The 18,393-nt window shown below is 48.4% G+C and overlaps 2 long non-coding RNA genes across 8 annotated transcripts in view, besides 1 other annotated feature; one reads left to right on the plus strand and one right to left on the minus strand.

Moving 5' to 3' along the window:
* Positions 1–16,830, plus strand: part of Gm36199 — a 31,262-nt gene extending 14,432 nt beyond the window's left edge. For 2 of the 4 annotated variants that reach the window (XR_385508.3, XR_385510.3), the window contains 3 exons: positions 16,027–16,092; positions 16,179–16,291; positions 16,545–16,830. This is a non-coding gene — a long non-coding RNA (predicted gene, 36199). Of the gene's footprint in view, positions 1–8,272; positions 8,909–15,447; positions 15,876–16,026; positions 16,093–16,178; positions 16,292–16,544 lie in introns of those variants that run through there. The other 2 variants (XR_876720.3, XR_385509.4) reach the window with 2 other exon arrangements.
* Gm26885 (predicted gene, 26885) overlaps positions 1–18,393 on the minus strand; it is a 44,707-nt gene that overhangs the window by 2,412 nt on the left and 23,902 nt on the right. For 2 of the 4 annotated variants that reach the window (NR_168683.1, NR_168685.1), the window contains exons 2-4: positions 17,961–18,059; positions 15,300–15,406; positions 12,645–14,407 (exon numbers count right to left, since the gene is read on the minus strand). This is a non-coding gene — a long non-coding RNA (predicted gene, 26885). Of the gene's footprint in view, positions 1–12,644; positions 14,408–15,233; positions 15,407–17,960; positions 18,060–18,393 lie in introns of those variants that run through there. The other 2 variants (NR_168684.1, NR_168686.1) reach the window with 2 other exon arrangements.
* Positions 13,164–16,867: an enhancer, noted in NCBI's record as "VISTA enhancer mm755". NCBI's record gives its function as "enhancer in: hindbrain (rhombencephalon)[8/17] | limb[5/17] | facial mesenchyme[8/17]" and the evidence as "EXISTENCE:transgenic organism evidence [ECO:0001131][PMID:17130149]".

Here is an 18,393-nt window from a genome sequence, read left to right on the forward strand (position 1 = left end):
TGTGCATGAGTGTGAGAATGTGAGACTGTGTTAGTGTATGCATGAGTGTGTGTATGTGTGTGAATGTGTGCATGATGCATGAGTGTATGTCAGTGTGTATGCATATGTAAATGTGTGCATGAGTATATGAATGAGTCTGAGTGTTTGTGTGACACCTTATGAATGTGTTAGTGTGTGCGTGTGTGATTATGTGCATAAGTGTATGAGTGTGTGAATGCGTAAGTGTGAGAGTGGGTTGGTTGTGTGTGTTGAGTGGGTTTGTACTCATGAATACAGCTACCCAAGGAGGACAGAAGAGTGTGTCACTCTTTGGAACTATAGGTACAGGTGTTTGTGAGCCACTTAATGCAGGTGCTGGGAATCAAGCTCAGGTCTTCTGGAAGAGTAGCGATAGGCCCAGGTGGCAGGTCCCCACAAAAGCACACTATGTGACAGGTCTCACATGGGAGTTTTTTTCTTAAAGGGGAGGGACACAGAGTAGATTGTGGGGGGGGGGAGGACTTTTACTGGGGATGTGGTGCGAGCAGAAGTGGACATGGGGGGAAGGGGGAGCGCGAAAGCTGGGTCCCTGGAAAGCTAGCTGTAAAGATGCCTGATTACTGCGGAGTCACTTTCGTCTGTCTGGATGTGCCTGATTGCTAAAGAGCCATACATGCTCTTAACCACTGAGCCATCCCTCCAGCTCCCACATGTTTTAAATGTATTTGTTTGATTTATTTTTATGTGTATGAATGTTTAGGTTGCATGAATGGGCATCACGTGTGTGCTGGGGCACTGGATCCCCTGGAAGGGGAGTTATAGATGGCTGTGAGCCACTGTGGGTGCTGGGAATCGAACCTTTGTCCTCTGGAAGAATCCGTCTCACAGCTGAGCCATTTCTCTAGCCCCCAAATCACACATTTACTTATGTGTTGTCATAGATGTACCATGCGCACGCACATCTTTGGGGGCTAGGTCCTTCTAGCTGAAGGTCAAAGTACAGAGTGGTCAGTCTGTGGCCATGAACTTCCAAGGGAGGTTTCCCGTGCCTTAGGGATCTCAATTCTGCAGCATGGGGTAACCATCACAATGGGTTCCACTCTTTTCAATTTGCCTACCTCACCCTCCCCAACTGTATGTGTTGGGAAATAAAGGCACTGGCCATCACCCACACCTTAACTTTCAAAGGCTTTTGTTGTTGTGGCTGTTTTTGAGACAGGGTTTCTCTGAGTAGCCCTGGCTGTGCTTGAACACACTCTGTAGACCAGGCTGGCCTCGAACTCAGAAATCCGTCTGCCTCTGCCTCCCAAGTGCTGGGATTAAAGGCGTGCGCCACCACTGTCTGGCCAGTTCAAATCTTTTATTTTCATTTTGTGTGTGTGTGTGTGTGTGTGTGTGTGTGTGTGTGTTTGTCTTTTGTTGTTATAGGGACAAAATACCCCAGTGTAGCTCCGCTGGCCCCCTAATGGCCACCCCCCTGCTTCCATCGACCTTTACTTCCAGGCAGGCGCCTTCTCTCCCTTGACTTTTAGTGGGGAATTTTGGTTTGACAAGGCACAATGGCTGAAGAAACTTGGAGAAAGGACAGAGGAAGTGATAACCCCGCCCGCCCCTCCCACTCCCACTCTGGCAACACACTTTCCCTCCCCTTCCCCCAGTGTGCCCCCAGCACCTCAGGGCACCCTTCTAAGAGTGGAAAAAGCACTGAGGTAGTTGATAAGAGGCAAGCTGGTGGAGGAATAGCCCCCCCTCCACTCCATCCCCAGTATCCAGGCCTCCCAGCCAACTCCCCCTTTCTCACTTTGGCGGCAAAATCTAGCCGGGTTCCGCTGTGGCCTCCCGGCCTCGCCCTTAATCTGACTGTCTAAATGGTGAACTCTGTTTGGCGGCTGCTTCCTTTCAGGCCCTTCACACCCTCCTCCCAGGAGCTGGGTGGTCTCTTTTGCTCTAGTCCCGGCCTTCCACTTAGCATTCCCCCAGGGGTCCAGGACATCCTGTGAGCGAGACATTCGCTCCCCGAAAACAATATCCAGACAGGATCAGGCCTCCCAGCCCCCTTCCAGGGCCAAAGCATCAAATAAAACCGAGGGGTACTGGCACCCCTGGACAGAGCCTTTTGTCCGAGTTGGAAGCGGGGCTGAAAAGATGAAAGGGGCTTCCAGGCTGACCTCGTCACCTCTCGTTATCTCGTGCCTGCTCCCCGAGGATTCTCGGAGGCAGTCGGCCGCTTTTTCCCAGGCTCGCCCGGGGTTAACGACGTCCCAGCAGCTCCTACAGGCTGGAATGCAAGGAATGTACCTGCCCCAGAAGGGGTGGGGTGGGGGATGCGTGGATAATGAGGTCAAAACCAAGCACCGCCTCCTTCTCAAAGGACTCTTGCAAGAGAGGCTATTAGATATAGTTCATTAGTTGGGGGTGGGGGGTACGAGGGCATGCGGGGTGGGCGGCTGCTTTTTTTAGACTGTGGCCTGAAAGAGACACAGAGGCCTTTCGCCAAGTTTGGATTCTCCTCCAGGTCATCGAAGGGCTGCGCTTTTGACTCAAGAGCAAGAAAGCTACCGTTTGTTTCCCTGGGTTCAGGCGAGGAATGAAATCTAACTGGGGGTTCCAACACGTGTCAAACTGGGTGCGGTAGCTCGCTGCAGATTAAGCTCTTGGGAAACTGTATAAGGTTGTAGGGGACCCCGAGTCAAGTGGTCCAGAGTACACTGCGGCTGCAGAGGACCTGAAGTTTGTTTCCTTCCCAGCACCCACCAGTTGGGCTGCTCACAATCTCCAGCTCCAGGGCATCGCAAGACTGACTTCCAAGGGACCTCCTCATGCAAACACGTGATTTAAAATAACAAAAATAGGCCAGGTGTGTTGATGCACGTCTTTAATCCCAGCACTCAGAAGAGGGAGGCAGAGGCAGGCAGGTCTCTTAAGTTCCAGGCCAGCCTGGGCTACACAGAGATAGATGTTGGGAAACAAGGGTGGGGTGGGTGTGGGTAGGAGTGCAGAAAGAAAGAAAGAAACAAACGGGTGGGAAGACCCTCTTTCAAAAAAACAGAACAAATAAATTAATAAAGGAAATTTAATTAAACATAGGTCTGGAGAAATAACTCCGTCATTAAGAACACAGGCTGCTTTTGCAGAGGACTTGGGTTCGGTTCCCAGCACCCATATCAATCAAGTGGTTCACAACTATCCATCACTCCACTTCTGGGGTTTCTGTCCTCTTGCCTCACCTCTGAGGCCACCTGGTATGCCTGTGGTGCACAGACAATATGTTTTTTAGAGTAAGAAAAGGATTTGTGTTTAAAAGATACAAGTAGAAGTCATACTGGGATAAACGGTCTTCAGACTCGGAAGAGGGGCTAAAGTGCATATGTTACATGCCAAAGCAGACCTGCTCTCCAGGTTCTCCCAGCATCCCTCAGTCCCGACTTGGTATACCCCACCCTAAACCCTGGAGACCCCAGATCAGGGGCTGGGCTGCTCTTCCTCCAGAGGCTCTTGCTCTTTCTTTCTTTCTTTCTTTCTTTCTTTCTTTCTTTCTTTCTTTCTTTCTTTCTTTCTTTCTTTCTTTCTTTCTTTCCTCCTTCCTTTCTTTCTTTCTTTCTTTCTTTCTTTCTTTCTTCCTTCCTTCCTTCCTTTCTTTCTTTCTTTCCTCCTTCCTTTCTTTCTTTCTTTCTTTCTTTCTTTCTTTCCTCCTTTCTTTCTTTCTTTCTTTCTTTCTTTCTTTCTTTCTTTCTTTCTTTTGGTTTTTTGAGACAGGGTTTCTTTGTGTAGCCCTGGCTGTCCTGGAACTCACTCTGTAGACCAGACTGGTCTCAGAAATCCTCCTGCCTCTGCCTCCCGAGTACTGGGATTAAAGGCGTGTGCCACCACGCCCGGCTGCTATTTCAAATATAATCCAGACACTTTGGTCCCTTCTTTTCTCTCCTCTCCTCTCTCTCTCCTCTCCCTCTCTCTCTCCCTTCTCCCCTTCCCCCTCCCTCTCTCTCTCCCTTCCCCCCTCCCCCTCCCCCTCCTCTCCTCTCCTCTCTCTCTTTTTTCTTTCTCCCCTTTTTCCCCCTCTGTCTCCCTTCCATAGCTACTTCCTTAGATTCCTTCCTTGGAACCTCTGAACCAGTGGCCTCACCCACCCGAAGGCGGGTTCCCAAATAAACCTGTGTTTAAATATAAACTCTAATCTAGCTTGAATTCCTTCATTTCACCAGTGGAGAAATAACTTATCACAAACTAATACCCGAAAACCAAAGTTGGAAAACTGATGAGTTACAGTTAATTTTGGATTTGTTGTTATTCTGAGACAGAGTCTCTCTGTAGCCCTGGCTATCTTGGAACTCTCTTTGTAGACCAGGTTAGCCTTAAACTTAGAGACCGATCTGGCTGCCTCTGCCTTCCAAGTGCTGGGATTAATTCACTATGCCTAGCAGATTTTTTCTTTTTTAGTTTATTTATTTACTTATTTGGGGGGGTGGGGGGGGTGGTAGGACAAGGTCTTAGAGAGCTCAGGCTGGTTTCAGATGCCAGGTAGCTGGGAGTCTGGGCCTGTTCTGTTTGTTTAGCTACAGAATCCATTCTGTAGTTCTGGGTGGCCTTAAATTTAGCAATCATCTCATCTCGTCTCTTTCTCTAGAGTACTGGAGTTAGAGACATGGCTAACACATTTAGCTTTTTCCCCCAGTATTAACTTTTTTAGCTGGGAGTGGTGGCGCCTTTAATCCCAGTACTGAGGAGGCAGAAGCAGGGAGACCTCAGTTCTAGGTCAGTCGATTTACAGAGTGAGTTCCATGGCAGCCAGGGCTACATCATGAGATTCTCCCTTGAAAAAAATAGAGGTTATTTTTAAAAATCTGTGCATCAGGGGCTGGGTGTGGTGGCGCATGCCTTTAATCCCAGCACTGGGGAGGCAGAGGCAGGCGGATTTCTGAGTTCGAGGCCAGCCTGGTCTACAAAGTGAGGTCCAGGACAGCCAGGGCTATACAGAGAAACCCTGTCTCGAAAAACCAAAAAAAAAAAAAAAAAAAAAAAAAAATCTGTGCATCAGTGTGAGGGTATGTACACCTGAGTGCAGTTCCCCTCAGCAGCCAGAAGAGGGCATCAGATTCCACCTGGAGCTGGAGTAACAGTTCTTTGTGAACCACAGACTATGGCTGTTGAACTCTGGTCCTCTGAAAAGAAAAACCAGTATTTTTAACCTCTGAGTCATCTCTCCAGTCCCTAGTATGGCTTTATGTAAGAAAAAGTAAAGAAATCAGGTGCACTCTCCAGCCCTTGGGAAGTTAAGGCAGGAGGATGGGAGTTTAAGGTTAACCCCAATTAAATAGTATGCTTGAGACCTCTCTGGACAATAATGATACCCTGTCTCAAATACACACACAATAAATAAGTAAATAAATAAATAAATAAATAAATAAATAAATAAATAAGCAAACAAATAAGGACTTGACGAGACAGCTCTGTTGTTAACAAAGCATGACTGTTAAAAAGAAGCAAGCATGAAAACCTGGTGTGGCCGGGCGTGGTGGCGCACGCCTTTAACTCCAGCACTCAGGTGGCAGAGGCAGGCTGATTTCTGAGTTCAAGGCCAGCTTGGTCTACAAAGTGAGTTCCAGGGCAGTCAGGGCTACACAGAGAAACCCTGTCTCAAAAAAAAAAAAAAAAAAAAAAAAAAGCAAAGCAAAAAGAAAGAAAGAAAACAAAAGAAAAAGAAAACCTGCCGGGCGGTGGTGGCATACACCTTTAATCCCCAGCACTTGGGAGGCAGAGGCAGGCAGATTTCTGAGTTCGAGGCCAGCCTGGTCTACAAAGTGAGTTCCAGGACAGCCAGGGCTATAAAGAGAAACCCTGTCTCCAAAAAAAGAAAAAAAAAGAAAACCTGGTGTGGTGGGACAAGCCTTTTCAGTGCTCAGCGCTTGGGAGGCTGAGAGGGGTGGATTTCTGTGGGGTTGAGTCTAGTCTGGTCTATGTGGTGAGTTCCAGGACAGCCAGGGTTACACAGTGAGACCCTGTCTGGGGGGTGGGGGTGGGGGGGAGAAGGAGGAGGAGGAAGGGAGAGAGGAAGAAAGAGAGAGCCAGCCTGGGTTCAATCAACAGCACCCATGTAACAGTGCGTGCCTGTAACCTCAGAGCTGGGGAGCTGGAAGCTCAAGGTGCCCTGGAGCTGGCAGGTGGCTAGGTAAAGTCCTTAGCGAGTGAGGAACATACCAGATGAGGACCTTTGCTCTCCACAAGCATGCACACACACACATAGACACACAAAACAAAAATTTTAGGTGGCCTTTGTCCCCGAAGGCCCCAGATGGCTACCTCTCAAGTCCCACCCACCTAGTCACATGGCCCTCTACCCCTGGGTGGCACCTGCTCAAGAGGAATCCCAGCTCCTGGCAGGTCCTTGGATGCTAAAGACACACGGTATTAATTCTTCATTTTCAGCTGTTGTCCCAGCTCTACCTTCTGTCACCTGCCAGCCAACTGGCGTTGACACACACGAAAAGCAGGACTCACAGTGGTAGCCAAAAGATATTTTTGTACCCAAACTCCAGATCTGAGTTTGCAGGACAGCATCCAAGTGCTACTGGGGGGGAGGGGAGGGAAGGAGGTACTCGGCGGGGGGTGTGGGGGGGAGACTCATGCTCTGTTATGCTCTGAGATAGGCAGGACCCAGCTTCTTGGCGGCAACTGTAGATGGGTGGGCGCCAAGCCACTTTGGCTCTGGGGGAACTCACAAGAACACAGCCTTAGCTGACCACTCTGAGTTTTGCTTATAGTTGTGAAAGATGCATCCCTCCTGGCTCTGTTTATACTAAACCCAACACCCAGTACTAATTGGGAGACAAGGGTCAAATTCAAGGATATCTAATCTGTGGACTTGGAATAGGCATGAAACTTCCGATGTAGACCAGGCTGGCCTTGAACTCTCGATCCACCTGCGTCTGCCCCCAGAGGGCTGGGATCAAAGTCAGTTGAATGCCTGATTTTTTTTTTTTAAATATATCTATGTTTATTTTATGTGCACTAGTGTTTTGCCTACATGTATTTATGTGTGAGGATGTGAGATCCCCTGAAAATGGAGTTACAGACAGTTGTAAAGCTGCCATGTGGTTGCTGGGAATTGAACTCAGGACCTCTAGAGAAAATAGTCAGTGCTCTTAGCCACTGAGCCACCTCTCCTGCACCACTCTTAGTTGTTATTTTTTTAAAGTTTATTTTTATTAGATTTTTTTTCTTTATTTACATTTCAAATGTTATATTTATTCATTTTCTGTGCAGGAGTATTTTGCCTGAGTATATGTCTGTGCCACACATGCATGTCTGGCTCCCTCAGAGGGTGTGGGATTCCCAGGAGTGACATTTCAGAATGTTGTATGTAAGTTGTCATGTGGGTGCTGGGAATGGAATCCAGGGTCACTGGAAGAACAGCCAATGTTCTTAACCTGAGTCATCTATCTCTCCAGCCCTGGGCCTAGCTTCTTAAACCATGAGTCAGGCTACCATGTGGGGTTCTAGAACTGAATCAAGGGAAGGCTACATGTGTGTGTGTGTGTGTGTGTGTGTGTATGTGTGTGTGTGTGTGTGTGCGCGTGCGCACATGAGTGTCTCACCAAAAACCTGGCAACAGCGAGAGGTATCTGAAGGCATAGCTTTCAGAGCTTAGTCCAGAAGCACACTAAGGAACCCCAGGTCTTCCTGGTGCCACTCCGTCATGTTTCCAAGGACCTAGTGGCAGCCTAGTTCTGAGGCTATCTCACCATGACCAACCCTGCCTGAAACCCTCAGTTCTGAATCCATGCTGTAGTATGTGGTGGTGTTTGACAGTATAGACATAGAGGTTTCCTGCTCCAGGAGAAATGTAATGGTTTAAGTCTTTCGACACCTTTCCAGCTGTCATTCTTCCAAGTGTATACAAAGAACAAATCAACTGATCAGATTTTATCAGAATCTGTTTTTGCAATGCACTCTTTCTGTAACCTTGGCTGTCATGGAACTTACTGTGTAGACTTAACTGGCCTTAAGCTCACAGAGAGCTGCTCTTTCTGCCTCCCAAATTCTGGTATCAAAGGCTAATTGGGCAGAAGGCTGGAGAGATGGACGGCTCAGCAGTGAAGAGCGCTTACTGTTCTTGCAGAGGATCCAGGTTTAGTCTCCAGCACCTACTCGGTGGGGTGGCTCAGAATCATCTGTAATTTCACTTTCAGGGGTTCCAATGCTATTTTATGACCCCATGATCAGGAATACTCAGACATACAGGCAAGCAAAGCACTCAGTAAGTTTAAAAAAATCAAGAAAAAGTATCTTTGGATAACTTTGATCTCATTTAATTGTATCCTATTTTGAAATTTGTTTCCTCTCTGCTGCCGGTGGGGGTGGGGAGCTCTCCCCTTGTCTGAGCAAGGAGTCTCTTTTATTTTATTTTGAGACAGGGAGTCACACTGTAACTGTGGCTGCTTTGGTGTTCACTATGTGGCTCTAGGCTGGCCTCAGACTCTCTTGCCTTATCTTCCCAGTGGTCAGATGACAGGCATGCCCCAACATACTAGATTTGCTCATGTAACTTCAAACCTAGGGATGGAAAGACCCACAAATAAAGATGAGAAGGGACAAACAGGAGAAACTGCTAGGGGAAGCGGGTGACTCCCGGGCGCCATCCAATGGGACCAGTTCCATCTGGGCAGGCCATCCAGAAGCTGTCATCTCTCAGGGATAATGAAGGCCAGCCGCAGCACCTTACAAGGCCATCCAGGCAGCCAGCCGCTGGAATCCCAGGGATTACACAGCCTCTGGAGGGCTTGGAACAGGCTCGGGTCACCTGCTGCAGACACAAGTGTGTGCCTGGGCTGCTTCTGTCTTGTGACTGAGGAATTTTGAAATGGCAGTGCTGAGCTCACAAAGAAGAAAATGTCTCCTTGATGTCACACAGTTCGCTGCCAAACCATCCAAGGTAGCTAAAGATCTGGGAGGGGAAGGGAAGGCCCTTGGGTGCTGCTGCTTCTGCTTGCTCAGCGGGGCTGTCCCTCCCAGCAGGGTTGGGAGATGTGAGCTCTTCCAGAATAGTCTCCACAGCACTGAGTCGCTCCAGTCGCTCCCCTGCCCCCCCTTCACAGACACTAACAGGCTGGAATCTGAAGAGCCCCCCCCCCCCCATCCCTGTCCTAACCCTTCCTGCAATCACTTCAGGGGTAAAACCAAATCACAAGCAGGTTCTTTTCAACTTTAATGAGTTCAGGCTGTGCAAACTGAAGCTTGGAATTCCACTGCCTTCTTCAGTCAGAGACTGCCTGGCTCTGCATTGTTTTTTTGTTTTGTTGTTTTGTTTTCTGACTGCTTTGTAACGTAGGAAAGAATGAAAGAACACAGATAGGTGTATACGAGGCTGATCTGGAACTCTAGGCCACCAGAGTCACCTAGGACGGGAACCCAAAGTTTATAATATGGTCCTGGGAAACATGGTAACAGAGAACCTGGGAGGCAGTGAGTGCTCAGTAAGTACCAGCTTGATGCCCAGGGGGTAAAGCATGCCTGGATTCCCAGCAATTAGAAAGTAGAGGCAGAAGGATCAAGAGATGGCTTAGCAAGCAAAGAAGCTTGCTGTTAAACCTGAGGATTGGAGTTTAATCCCTGGACCGGCGGGATGCACTCGGTGCGAGGAGCCAACTCCTGAGAGTTGTGCTCTGACCGCCATAGGTACTGTTCGACAAGAACGTACATTTCTTAAAAGTTACAAAAGTCACTCTCTGCTACGCGATGAGTTCTCAGGGATCCCCAGCTCTGCAAGACCCCATCTCAAAGAAATCCAAAAGTAAATGAATGATCTAGAGTGAGAGGGGTATCTGCAGATTCGACATAAATAGACCAAATACTGTAGACATCTGTCAAGCCACCACTTGATAATGAGGTGGCGAGCCCCACCCTCCTGCCTCACAGAAGAACCACATTATTCCTGGTTTTTCGAGACAGGGTTTCTCTGTGTAGCCTGGGCTGTCCTGGGACTCACTTTGTAGACCAGGCTGGCCTTGAACTCAGAAATCCGCTTGCCTCTGCCTACCAAGTGCTGGGATTAAAGGCGTGCGCAACCACACCCGGTTTATTCCTGCCTCTGAAGGCACCATCTCTTTAGGTGCTTGATGTGGGCCCTGCTGAGATCACGTGTTGTGGGTTTTCTACTGTTCCTTACGTCGTGATTCTCCCTAACCATTTCTCCAGGCACAACCTTCAAGTCCCTACCACTACAGCACCCCGCCCCGCCCCCGCTCCAGCTGTACCTTCCTCAACCCCTCCCCCCACTCCCATCCCTGTCCGACCCCTCCGTTATGGGATGCGTTTCACAGAAACCTGCCTTTACTCCTGACAGGGTCCCCAGGATGTCGGGAGGGGTGTGTACCCAGGAGGGCCCCGGTCATAGTGTCGCTGGGGCGAAAATCTGAATCACAGTCAACAAGGGCAGCCAAATTCCTGGCTGGGAAATCAGGGCAGTCTGGAGGGTGAGGCTTCGCCGTAAACAGAATGAGTAATGAGGTCAGGAGCTGTGGGGACCAGCATCATGTCTAGATGCCTGCTGTTCAAGGAAACGGAAACGGCACAAGACAGGGGCTGTGGACTGAATAACAAGAAGCTACTGGAGTCAATACTCCAGGAAGCCAGTGGCAGAAAACTCTCCCTTTCCTGGGACTTCCTGAACCCACACTGCCGGAAGGAGTGGGGTCTTGCTTTCTTCCTTGAAGATGGTCTCCCTTGTCGCCTCTCTCACCCTGGGGGCGATGCCTTGGTAGCAAAATGGCTGTATCGCCTAGTTTCCTCAGGGTGTGCAGCGGCAGAGAGCTAAAACTCACAGACCTAGGTCGATGGATGCTACTGAGCCCCCGTCCCTCCCCCTCCCCCAGTCTTGAGTTCCTTATACTCAGATGAAGATAGTAGCCCGGCTTCATGGCAGTCTTATATAATAGCATCCCCAGTCTGAAGAATAACCCAACAAACATTTGAAATGTGCTTACTACAGTGCTTGGCTCACAGCAAACGCTGTATTAAGTGTTAGGTAAATAAAAACAAGCTGCCAGGCTAGTAAATAGGGCCAGTCCTCAAAGCCAATTCTAATTTTAACGCTTGAATCCTCGGGCTCTTGGCCACCAGGGTCAACAGCAGGACACTACAGACTGAGCAACTACTGGACTTTCAAAAACTAATTTTCATTTCGACCAAGAATAGAAAACCCATGGCTGAGTTATTTTACTTCTGCACACAGAAAATAGCATGCTGGTCCTTAAGCTCCCCTGTTCTTAGGAAACCACAGAGATTCCAGAAGGACTAGCTCAGATATTGTGCCTTTCCCTGACTTAATAGGTCTCCTTCTTAAAAAGCCACACTGGGGATAGGGGTACACCTATACTCTCGGCTTTCACTGGGAGGGGGCAGGATGATCTGGAGGCCAAGGTCAGCCTCAATGGCATAACCGTTTTGTGCTACAATGAGACCTTGCCTCAAAGGGAGGTGTGGGGCAGAGAGATGATTCAGTGAGTAGAGAGGCTTGCCGCATAAGTCTAGAGACTGACCCATGTAAAAAGTGGAAAGAGAAAACTGACCCTAGAAAATTGTCCTCTGATCTTCAAATGTGCACCCATCACATGAGCACACACAATATTAATTTTTTTTTCGAGACAGGGTTTCTCTGTGTAGCCCTGGCTGTCCTGAAACTCACTTTGTAGACCAGGCTGACCTCGAACTCAGAAATCTGCCTCTGCCTCCCAAGTGCTGGGACTAAAGGCGTGCACCACCACGCCCGGCTCACACAATATTAATTTTAAAAAAGCAACTTTAAAAGAAATATCTATTTGGAGGCTGGAGAGATGGCTCCACAGTTAAGAGCACCTGGTTCATTCCCAGCACCCACATGGCAGCTTACCACTGTCTGTCACTCTAGTTCCAGGGGATCCTCCCACCCTCACACAAACATACATGCAGGCAAAACACCAATGCACGGGAAATAAAAACAAATTTTTAAAAATTTACTTTTTGTGTATGAGTGTATATATGTGTACTATGTATGTGCCTGGTGCTTGAGGAGGTCTGAAGAGGGTATCATATCCCCAGGAACTGGAGTTATGGATGGCTGTAAGCATGTAAGCAACTGTGTAGGCTGGGAATTGAACTCAGGTCCTCAGCAAGAGCAACAAGTGCTTTTAACCACTGAGCCATCTCTCCAGCTCCATATATGTATATATATGCTACTGGGCAGTGATGGCTCATGCCTTTAGTCCCAGCACTCAAGAGGCAGAAGCAGAGGCTGCTAGTAGTAGTAGCCTAGTAGCCTGGTCTACTGCGCAAGCTCTAGGAATGACTCCAGTTGTCAAACACAGTCCGGAAAAGCTCCAGGCCACAGAGCATCTTTCTCTGAGAGGTGAGGCAGAGTCAACGTGAAGGACTAGAGCTAAGGATGGGGCTTGGTTGTCAGCTGGGGCTTGGTTGTCAGCTGGAGCACAGTAGGCCCTGAGCTCCACCCACAGCAGTATGTAAGCCAGGCTTAGGGGTGCAGTCCTGTGATCCCAGCACTGGGGGTCGGGGGCGGGGGGGAGAAGGAGAAGCAAGAGAATCCGAAGTTCAAGAACATGCGCAGGCAGCATAGTGAGGTCAGGAACTCTCCGGCCCAGAAGCATGTCTAAAAAGAGTCACACGAACAAACAACGCACAAAGGAAATACCATTATTAGGTATATATCAAATACATCCATGTAAACCGCATGAGATGGCTCAGAGGTTGATAGTGATCTTTGCTATTATTACAGAAGACCAGAGTTCGGTTCCCAGAACACACATCAGGCAACATCCCAAGGGATCAAGTGCCTCTGGTCTCCTAGAGTAGCCCCCCCACCCCCACCCCATGCACATCCTCACAGACATATACATGATAAATTTAAAAAAGATGTATATAGCTGGGCGTGGTGGCACACGCCTTTAATCCCAGCACTTGGGAGGCAGAGGCAGGTGGATTTCTGAATTCGAGGCCAGTCTGGTCTACAGAGTGAGTTCCAGGACAGCCAGGCTACACAGAGAAACCCTGTCTTGAAAAAACCAAAAAAAAAAAAAAAAAGGTGTATATAATATACATGTAAAGCTATTAGAAGTGGCAGGGTTAGGAAAGAAAGAGAATGGGGGGCGGGGGGTGGGGAGAAACGTGTGTAGCCATGTGATCTGTGGCTGGTAACGGGACTGTGTGCTCTGACTGCTTGGTGGCAGTTCTAATAGATCGCTAGACTCTATCAAGCAGAAATGTTTATTAACTACATCTCTCCCTCGACTGGGGGATGGCACTAATGGATGTTTGAAAATGATGACCCTGATATGCTGAGAACCCTGAACATCTTTTTGAAACAGGAGAGGGGGGAAAAAAGATTAAAGGAAGAGCCGGCTAGTCCATGACAGGTGCATTTTACTGTATTCTAATGTTTTTTTGAAAACAAGCAATATTTTTGCCCTGTGTAGTATGACAGTTTATATACTGCCTAAATAACTTCCTGCCCATCAGAACATCAAGACAATACATTGTCCAATTATGGAAGGGATGAAGGCTTAATAAATATTCCTCTCTGCACCGGGGATGTATGTAGCTCAGTAGGCAGAATGCTTGCCTTAGTAAGAATGAAGCCCTTAGTTGGATGCATGCTCTCTCTATGTCAGGCATGGCGTGCCACCAGGCTAGCTGTACTTTTAATTACACTGGGAGGTGGAGGCAGGAGGATCAGATAATCTGTGACTTCACAGTTTGAGGGTTGCCTGGGCTACATGTGGCCCTATCTCAGAGAAATCATTCCTTTTTTTTTTTTTTTTTTCTCGAGACAGGGTTTCTCTGTATAGCCCTGGCTGTCCTGGAGCTCACTTTGTAGACCAGGCTAGCCTCGAATTCAGAAATCCGCCTGCCTCTGCCTCCCGAGTGCTGGGATTAAAGGTGTGCGCCACCACGCCCGGCGAAGTCATTCCTTTTTTTTTTGTCGAGATGCACATTTAGAAGATGATACTGGGAGTTCAAAACTACTCTAAGCCATCATGAGTCTAAAGCCAGAAAGAGGCTGCCTGAGACCTGCTACCTGGTGTCATCTTCTTACTTCCTACAATTTATTATTAGCGCAATTTTTGTTTGATTTGGAGTTTTGAGACTGGATCTTAAGTATGTAGCCCCAGGTGACCTTGAGTTTGTGGTCCTTCTTCTCTAGGGCACGTATTTTGCTGGGCCAGGATTTCATGGTGGGTTCCAGCTCTACCCTTTACTGGTGAGACAATATGTCAAACCATAGGAAGGATGGCCTAGCATCACAGGTTCCACGCATAGTGTGTCGGTCCTGGAGGAGGGGGCAGGAGGGGCTCTCAGATAAAGGAGAAATGCATTTTCAAAATCTGCATCTGTGAAGATGCCAGGCCATAGGAGAGACAGGCGGCCAGGAGTCAGCGGTGCACTGTAGAAGAGGTAGAAGAGAAACAGACCCTTCAGGAACTGGACTCCTCAGGGACACCCGAAACACAAAGCAGGCCTGGGATCCCCCACCCACGCTGCAGTCTCTCCCGCCTTCCCTGTTACTCCCCCCCGCACCACCACCCCCATTCCCGCAGTTCCCCTTCTCGGCCCCTGTGTTCGCTCTCTGCATACCACAGAGGTCAGGCACAAATAAAATCCATACATGGATAAGACTCTTGGGTCACGGGCTTTAGTTAACCACCCGGTTAGGAGAAGGTCCTATCACCTCTCCAGGACAGCTTGGCTTGTCAACACCAATCTCCTTGGTAAAGACCCTCAATCGGGCGTCCATGGGTCACTATCCATCCCCAACTAACCTTAAAGCAACTGCATCTTCGCGGCCCCCCTCCCCAAGAGAGGAAATTCCACAGCCCAGAAGTGATTTGAAACGTGATCCGCACGCCACAGCTCTCTCTTCTCACTCTCCCTAGCCGGTACTCAAACTGGGTTTCCCGGGGCCCCTCTCAGGAGGGCTTCCCCGCCCCCCTCTCGCACCCCCTGCTTCTTTCTCTCTGCATTTTACACACTGTAACCCGAGAGGTTGGAAATCCAGCCTCCTTCATCTTCCGTTTCCCACATCCTGCAAGTTCGGAGAGACGAAGCCCACCCAGAGGACGGAATTCCAAGCATTTGCTCCTCTCCCCCTCCCCCTCCCCCAGCCCCATTCACAAAGCAGATTACTGAAAGAGTCCACGCTCTAGGGAGGCCCCCCTCCCCAACCCGCCCCCCTTCCCAAGAGCTAACTCTACACCCTCACTCCTCCTCACCGGCGCCAAAACCGAAGAAAAAATGAAAATTTCCCGGGACTCTGATTTTAAGAAAAGCGTTCAAACCTTCACTCATTCCAGGACTGCCCCTTAAAGAGATTCTCACAACCGTTCGCCCGTCTCCTCTCAGTTCTTCCAGATAAAAGGAATCAGAGAAAGACGCTTCTTTGGATCTGGAGATAAGATAGTAACGTCACACGTGAGGACTCAAAGAGACAATGTCCCAGGGAAAAGATCGCGGTGTTCCAACTTTGGGACACCTCTTTCTAAGAGATGTTTCCAGACCAGATTAAACACTGGTTTAAGGCCTGGAGAAGGGGCTCATTGGTTAAAACAAAACAAACAAAAACAAAAACACGTGTTGCTCTTGCAGTGGACCGAGGTTCAATCTCCAGCTCCCACATAGTGGCTCACACCATCCAGAAGCCCTGACCCCGGCTATCTATCAGGCAGGCAGGCCCACGTGGTGCAAACTGTCCATAGACATAAAGTAAAATAAATACACACACACACACACACACACACACACACACACATTTATATTTTAAAGTGGCTTATTGGACCTGTGCAGACAGCTCATAGGGCAACCGGCGATTGCCACCAACCTTGAGGACTTGGGTTCGATTCCCTGGGAACCACGTGGTAGGAGAGAACTGACCTCCATGCTTAAGTTTGTCCACACAAAATAAATTTTAAGATGTAACGACAACAACCAAATGGCTTTATTTGAGAAGATGAACAAGAGGGTGTGTGTGGGGGGGGTTAGGTTTAATTTAGTTTTTCTTCTTTGTAGGAGCTGGGAGTGCGGACATACATGTCAAGTGAGTGTTCCACTACCCAGCAAAATCTCCAGCCCCCGGTAATGTATTTCTTGTTGTTGTTGGGTTGTTTTTTTTTTCCTTTTTTATTTTCATTTTTTCCTTTGATAAATTTCTTGGGTTTCAGCTACCTGGAAATTATCAATGACTGCACGTGCCCAGCTCTTCTGGACCCTCTGATGTTCTGTCACATGGGAGCAAATGGAGAGCTGGGACATCCTTTGACCTCAGCCCTCAAAGGTTAGGAAGCGGGCCCCTCCTCCCTCCAAGAATTCCTTTTCTCCAAGGGTGATTAACTACCTCAGCCATCCTTCCAGGAGGGCCAAAAAAGCTGTTTTGAATCTGTACCGGCTCAGAATAATCAGTTCCTGGTATTTCCGGCTTTGTGTGAAGCAGGATTTCCTGTTTCAAGGCGGGCTGGCTCCCCTGTCCTGATATTAGGGAGTCTATGTAATAGATTACTAATCCATACTGTTTTTGTTTTTCTATTCAGGATAATTAACTTCTTGCTCAATCCCTCAGCATTTGACCAAAATACCAAGATAAAAATGTAGGCCCGTGTTAGTACAAAAGGTCCTGCATTCAACTGTCCTCCTTATATTGCCCAAGAAGTCTTGTGGAATTCCAAGAAGAATTCAAGGGGCCAGACCTGGAATATGCATCAATGAGAATAAGACACTGACGAAGCTAACGACACTAACGGGGAATGAGGATAATCGACTCCTGTCCTTTGTTTTACTCTTTAACCTAGTAATAAATCCCTTTAAAGGCCCGTGGTATTCGGAGCATCCCGTGTGTGAAGTGCTCTCGCAGTTGTGGCCGGAATGTGAGACCTATAGGCTAAAGATGTCAGGCTGAATCTCAGGCAAGGGGTGTGCTGAAAGGATCGGAGGAAGGGCGAGGGGAGCCCAGCCGAGATAATGAGGGCCAGCAAGATGGATTAGTGAATAAAGGTGTTTGGGTTTTTTGTTTTGTTTTTTGGTTTTTATGGTTTTTCGAGACAGGGTTTCTCTGTGTAGCCCTGGCTGTCTTGGAACTCACTCTGTAGACCAGGCTGCCTCTCAAGTGCTGGGATTAAAGGTGTGCGCCACCACTGCCCGGCACTTTTTTTTTTTTTAAGACTTATTTATTTTATGTATGTGACTACACTGTAGCTGTCTTCAGACACACCAGAAGGGGGCATCAGATCCCATTACAGATGGCTGTGAGCCACCATGTGGTTGCTGGGATTTGAACTCAGGACCTCTGGAAGAGCAGTCAGCGCTTTTAACCACTGAGCCATCTCTCCAGCCCGTAAAGGTGCTTGTTGTCAAGCCTGACAACCTGTGTTGGATCCCTAGAACCCACATGGGATAGAGGGAAAGAACAGACTAACAAAATTTGTCTTCTGATCTCTACTTCTGTGGCATGGTATGTAAGAATACACAACAAAACATACAAACACAAATAAATTTAAATGCAATGAAAAAAATTTTAAAGAAATGACCAGGTATGGCAGGAAAGCCAAGTAGTGGGCACCCCTTCAGCTCCTCCAGTACTTCAGGATTTGTGTGAACTTGAGAACTACCTGTAAATGCAGATCTCACCACCCCGCCCCGCCCCGCCCCATCCCCACACATGATACTCAACAGCCTCCCAGATGCAATAGTCTAGACTTTGTATCTGGAAGGTTCGCTGTTGCAGGGCAGAAATCCTTTGGTCTTAGAGAGTTCCAAGAAGTTTTGTTTTCTCAAACGATGAAGCGCAAATTCACGCCTGTGATTTCTATTCTGGCTAGGGTAATGGAGGTGCCTTAACACAGCTCAGCAAACGAAGCAATTAAAGGACCGTCCCCCAAAATTGGTTTTCAGCCCCTCCTTTATTTTGAGAAAGGGTCCCATTATGTAGCCTTGGCTGACTTGGAACTCACCATGTAGAGCAAGCTGGCCTTGAACTTGCCGGGGGCCTCCTGAGAGCTGGCGTCTCAGGCATGAGGTATCATGCTTGGCCATCAACATTTTACAAATGCCTGTGTGTGTGGAAAGAGAGCCGTAAGAAACCACATCATCACAACGGGGAATGAGGATAATCGACTCCTGTCCTTTGTTTTACTCTTTAACCTAGTAATAAATCCCTTTAAAGGCCCGTGGTATTCGGAGCATCCCGTGTGTGAAGTGCTCTCGCAGTTGTGGCCGGAATGTGAGACCTATAGGCTAAAGATGTCAGGCTGAATCTCAGGCAAGGGGTGTGCTGAAAGGATCGGAGGAAGGGCGAGGGGAGCCCAGCCGAGAACTCCTCTGTCTCAAAAACTCAGCACCTCAATCAAGGGATAAAGCGTTAATTAGGCCTCATTATCATGCAAG

This window comes from Mus musculus, chromosome 17 (genome assembly GCF_000001635.26).
Source record: "Mus musculus strain C57BL/6J chromosome 17, GRCm38.p6 C57BL/6J".
NCBI lineage: Eukaryota > Metazoa > Chordata > Mammalia > Rodentia > Muridae > Mus > Mus musculus.